Source organism: Amborella trichopoda, chromosome 6, assembly GCF_054954075.1.
Source record: "Amborella trichopoda isolate Santa Cruz 75 chromosome 6, AtrichopodaSantaCruz75HAP2 v2.0, whole genome shotgun sequence".
NCBI lineage: Eukaryota > Viridiplantae > Streptophyta > Magnoliopsida > Amborellales > Amborellaceae > Amborella > Amborella trichopoda.
The window spans coordinates 36,680,412-36,686,455 of NC_142341.1; positions in this window are offsets into that span (position 1 = coordinate 36,680,412).

Here is a 6,044-nt window from a genome sequence, read left to right on the forward strand (position 1 = left end):
TTTTCTATGGAAGAAGACCTTAATGAGTCTGTCCTCTACAAAGATTCACACAAACTTGGAACATAAAAGGAACGCTCGGCATTATAGCCAAAGAGGACAACCATATTGTTTCTGGATTTGATCTAAGGTAGCATATGGGGAAAAGAAAGTTACAAATAGAGGGCCCCATTTTATAGGGGAGGTTTCATATAACTCAAATGTTGTCAGTCCCTTTGGACACCTTCAATGGACTACAATCCGTACCATTCCCATGGGCTAGGTTAACAGACCTTCCATATCATCTTTGGTTGGTTCATAGCTGCTTCCATTGAACCCCTGTTTCAATGGACAACTACTCATGATGATAAACAAGTAGATTTTGCTCTTATGGGTCAGGACGATTGTAGGGGAAAAGTTCTTGCAAAACGTTTTGAGTATGAAACTGTTTTGAAACCATGCTCCACTGCATGACTCTTGGTCATGAGACACAAAACTCCTTGTTGCGTCCAATTTGAGATGGTACAGCTGGTGCACAAGCACCTTTCTGTGTTCATATTAGAAGGGGTGAAAATAGACATGAGTGTATAATAGCGTTTTAATTTAAAACTCTCTTTTTGTATAGATTGGGTAGATAATAAATTTTGAAGGTGTGCAGGCTACACTTAGGCAGACCTAAAAAATATAAAAAATAAATGAGCAAAAGTATTAATGAGTATTTGACGGGTATTATAGTTAATTTTTTTTTTACAGTTTGTTTTTTTTTTTTTGGGTGCATGTGGATGTCCAGAGTTTTAATTTGATCCAATTTGTAATAAAATAAAATAAAATAAAATACTAAATACAAACCACACTTGTTCATGTTCTTCTCTTTGAATCTGAGCTTGTGCATAGTTCAAGATCCATGTGTTGTGCAAGATGTTCTTTTCCTTGCATTCCACATGTTCAAGATTCAAAGCCCTTAGGACGAGAACAAAGACAACTTGCAAGTACTCAAACGTAACAATAGTATAATAATATGATATTATGATGCAATGCAGCAGTTGTTAAATCCAAAAGGAATTCGAGTCTTTGGTTCGATCGCTGGGGAATTGAGACATTTGAATTTCACTAAGATCGTATCAGTAGCTCCCGAAGTATTCTAATGCTACTTAGTTCGAGATTATGCACTGAATGAAGGGATGAATGGGGCCTTCCATGAAGATGAGATAAAGAGATTTGAAGAATATATACTGTGAAGAAACCATTCTGGTCTGGAGATGGATGGCTGGGAAAATATATTTTGACAGGAAGGTAGGTTGAAGATGCACAACATGGGCAAAGCAAATCATATGTTCTCTACCGGAAAAGAAAGCAAACTGATCCCCCACAAGTTTATAGGGAATTGGAAAACCAAAATAGGGAAGATTGGTACATATTCAGAATAGTAAGGCCTCCTCCCTAGTTCACAATTAGATTTGGACAGCCGAGATCCAGTAAGTCCCAATAGCTTGGCTGGTCCAAACGCCCATTTCAAATCGGCTGGTCCAAACTCCAATGTCAAATCCCTCTTTCTGTGTTGAAAATTTTGGTGTAGGGTGAACGAAGGCCGGAATATGTAATAATAAATAAGGAAAGAAACTATTAAGGACTTTTCGGTTTACAACCATGCTAAGCGTTCTATCAAGACTGTAATTTGCCTAATTACTATAGAATAATAGTATGCAATAAAGGTAACCTGAGCACATCAATCATCGGGATATCTAAAAACAGAAAATCATTAAATAATATTCGCCAAATTTTACATAGTATAAGCACGTCTATATTGTGCTAGAGTTACCGAATTTAGAGAGAGAAAGTGACTCATTTTTGTGTTTTTAGAGAGGTAAAGATAGTAAAAAAAATATTAAGAGACGGAGTGAGAGAATTTGAATTAGTTAAAAGGTAGTTTAAGAAGGGGTGCAGTTGGCATACGGATGCATCCGTCGGTGTAGAGGTAAGATGTACCTTCAAATTTTATCATGGTATATAATTTTGATGTAAAATGTTCTTAGGATTATCTCAAAATCTATTTTTATATTTAATTATAAAATTTTAATTTAAAAAATGGTTAAAATCAAGTAGATCGATAAACATATGAAAATCTTGAAAATGGACAGCGTAGATAATATGTTGTAAAATGCACTATTTCTGAGACTTAAATCGTTTTATTTTTCAGTGATACATCTCGATGTCGAGAAGTTCAATCAAAAGGTTTTTCAACATTAAAGCTACCTTTCTGATGGATTTTTGAGGGGCATCCGTAGTTCTACATTATAAAGTAGCATCCTTATATAAATTTTTTCCTTTAAGAAGATGAGTAAAAATCACTCTTAAAGTGTGAATGGTGGCTGTTAATGGGATTGTTCACAAGACAAGTGATTGTTGGGTTTCCAACCATCATCATCCAATCGTTATTAATTGTTGGATCATTGAACAAGTGTGAGCACACCCCTCTATGATGCAAATAAAAATAATATTTTTTAACATTTATTATTTTTATATGTTTTAGGGCTTAGAAAATATATTATTTGGCTTTTTAGTTTTCTAATTATTGTTTTATTTTATTTGAGCAGAACTGGGAGTTTAGTTATTTTAAAAATATATGGATATGAATAAGAATTAGCATGGTTGGATTGATTTGGATGTGTTAGATTTGTTTTTTAAGAGGTAAAGGAGAGATAGAGTTTAATTTATTATTTTAATTTATTATTCTTTATAAGTTTATATTTAAAAAGAAGATGTCCCTTTTTAGTAGAGATAGGGACTTAAAAAATATATGTACATATTTTTATTTGTATTATTCTTTTGGGTTGAGAGAAGCTTGACTTCGAGATTGTTGAATTTAAATCTTTTAAGACCTCAAAAGTTGCTACTGTCCCAACATTTTTTTTTGGTACTTTGTCTTTAGTAAACCAATTTGTCAAATATTTTGTGCAACTTGACGTAGAACACTGGGATCTCGAGCTTTTTCCTTGTTTTTTTTTCCTTCATATTCACACAGTTGGATTTCAAATAGTACATCACACATACTTTTTCTTCACCCTAAGATATTTTTAAGACTTTGATACAAAAAAATCGCCCCCTAACTTCTCCAAGTCCAAAATCACTAAAGTCATCATCCATGTTCAAGTTCCTGAACGACCAATCACTAAAGGCACAGTCGTGATCTCCCCTTTAAGAGTGTTATGGACGCACCCGAGTCAAGTCGGACTCATACAACAAGGCAAGGCCGAGTTATCATACAACTCGGGATACATGAAGAAATTTCAAAAAAAATTTATTGTTTAGGTACATGGATTTTTAATATCTTGGATATTGTCAAAATCTACTGTTTGGATTACTTAATGACTAAGATCCTTAAAATCAAAAAAATCAAAATTATGGAAACAAAACTTACTTTTTCATTGTTTCATTTTCACACCAAAACATGTTTTTTTGCATTTCCAAGGCCTATGAATTTCACTCATTGGCTCCCTCGACCTGAAACATAGGGATCATTTGGTAGGTATAAAATTTTAGAGAGAGAGTACCTGAAATTTTTAAAGAAAGAAACTATCTCAACACTTTAGAGAGAGAAACTATCTTAAACTTGAAGTTTTAGAGAGAGAAAGCATCTTAAAATTTAAGAGAGTAATAGTATCAAATTTTAGAGAGAGAAAGTACATAAATTTTTTTAGAAAAAGAAACTATCGCAAAATTTTTAAAAAGAAACTATATAACATTTTAGCTTTTAAAAAGATAAAGTATCTTAAAATTTGAGAAAAAAACTCTATCATATTTTAGAGAGAGAAACTATCTCAAAATTATTGAAGAGAGGACCTATGTCAAGTTTTAAGTCTTAGAGAGATAGTATCTTAAAATTTTAGAAAGATACACTATATTAAATTTTAGAGAGAGTAAAACACCTATAAATTTTTGAGAGAGAAATTATCTCAAAATTTTTAGATAGACAATTTCAAATTTTAAATTTTGGATAGAAAGTTTATTAAATTTTGAAGAGAGATACCATATCAAATTTTAGAGAGAGAAACTCTCTCAAATTTTTTATAGATACTCTATCTCAAAATTTGAGTTATAGAGAGAGAAAGAATATAAAAATTTTAGAAAGAGAAATTGTATCAAGTTTTATTGGGAAACAATGCACATGAAAGTGATTGTAAGGAATCCATGAGTTTTGTATAGTTTATCCAAACAAGAGATTTGAGGAATCCATGACAAAATTTTTTGAAAAATCAATAGATTTTCTTGAATTTCAAATATCTAAGATTCTTAATTTCCTCTTGTCCAAACAAGCCCAAAAAAGAAATTGTAAAAAATCTGGGTATATTCTATGAATTCTTTTATATATAATTTGGATATTTTTGACATAAACTGATGAGTGTTTTATTGACGTAGTCCCAAATTGCATTCGTTACTAGGGATTCACGCCATAGAACTTTTCACTATGACAAGTCCTGATTGAAATATTCTTTTTTTTACCTACCTAAAAAAAAGACCTTTGTATTTGTTTTAAAGGTGTTTTGGACATATTTTTAGGGAAGTTTTTATAATTTATTTTGGGTGTGGTTTGTATGAGGTTGAGACCCTAAACAATCAAAATAAGGTGTGCTTTTGAATAGTGTTGAAAGATAATCCTCAGTAGCAAAAATCTTTGTTAGGGGCTGAAAACTCATTTTTATTCGTAGTTATAAAATTTAAAGCTTTAGAAATAGTGTAGATCGAGCTGATCTATAAACACTTGAAAATGGATGGCCTAAATAATGCATTACAAGGTAAATTATTTCACATATTTGAAATCCATTTCTTTTTACCTCTATACATCTCGAGGTCGAGATGATCACTTTAAGTGTTTTAAATATCGAAACAAACTCTTTTAGTGAACTTTTGAGGTGCGCTTTAATTTGATTGTTTTAAGGCCTCAACCTTAATGTAAATTTTTTTTTTTGTTGTTTTAAGTATTTACAAATTTTCTTCAATATTTTGAATTACAATTATGTCCCTTTTTCTTGAATTTTTAACTTTTTTTAAATGTTCATAGTTCGAACCATACCAAATGTTAGGTACCTAATCAATATGCCCCATAACCCTTGGGTGATGGAAATGCGGAAAGTTAGGCCCTTAAGCCACTTAGGATCGTCACAACAAACCCAATCTTTTTTTTAAAAAAATTTATGGTAAAAATTGGGTTGGAAGTTTGAGATATGATCGGTCATTCAAAAAAAATTCGAGTATTTATTAAGACCGATCAAAACTTCATGTTCTGGTTTTGACAAAAAAAAAAAACCAAAAGTTATGTAAGAGATTGGGTGAGGAAGACCAGTTCACAATTAACTCTATGCTCAGACCTGTTTTTGTTTTTCACACAAAATGGGTTAGAAGTTGGAGTTGTAGAATAGAGTAACGTGAATAAAATAAATAAATACAAAAAATATAAATAAATAAATAAAAAGAAAAAAAGAAAAAGAGACGGAAGGGGAATTGAGCGTACAAATTCAGGTTAGAACTTCGAGTTCTGACCCGATGGTTACTTTGAAAAAACAAATTTAAGAAAAAGAGAATTGAGCGTAAAATTCAAAAGGTGCGGTTTGTATAGAGACTAGGCTCTAAACAATCAAATTAGAGCCTACCTTCAAATAGTATCGACAAATGTGGTTTCATTATTGAAAATATTTGTGATAGCTTTAAAATATATTTTCATATTTATTCATAAAATTTAAAGCTTAAAAAATAGTGTAGATCGATAGAGTTATGAAATCTTGAAAATCTTGAAAATTGACGGTGCAAAATTGCGTTACAAAATACACTATGTCTAAAACTTGAAATCCATTTTTTTCTCATGTCCATGCATCTTGATGTCAAGATGATCAATTTGAAGATATTTGGGCATTAAAACAACCTTTTCTAGTGAAATTTTTGAGTAGGCTCAAAGTTGATTGTTTAGAGCCTCGGCTCTATATAAACTTTTCCCAAATTCAAAATACGAGTACAGTTTTTTTAATACCATATAAAAATAGATATTAACAAAAGTTCGGGTGTTTTTTCACTTA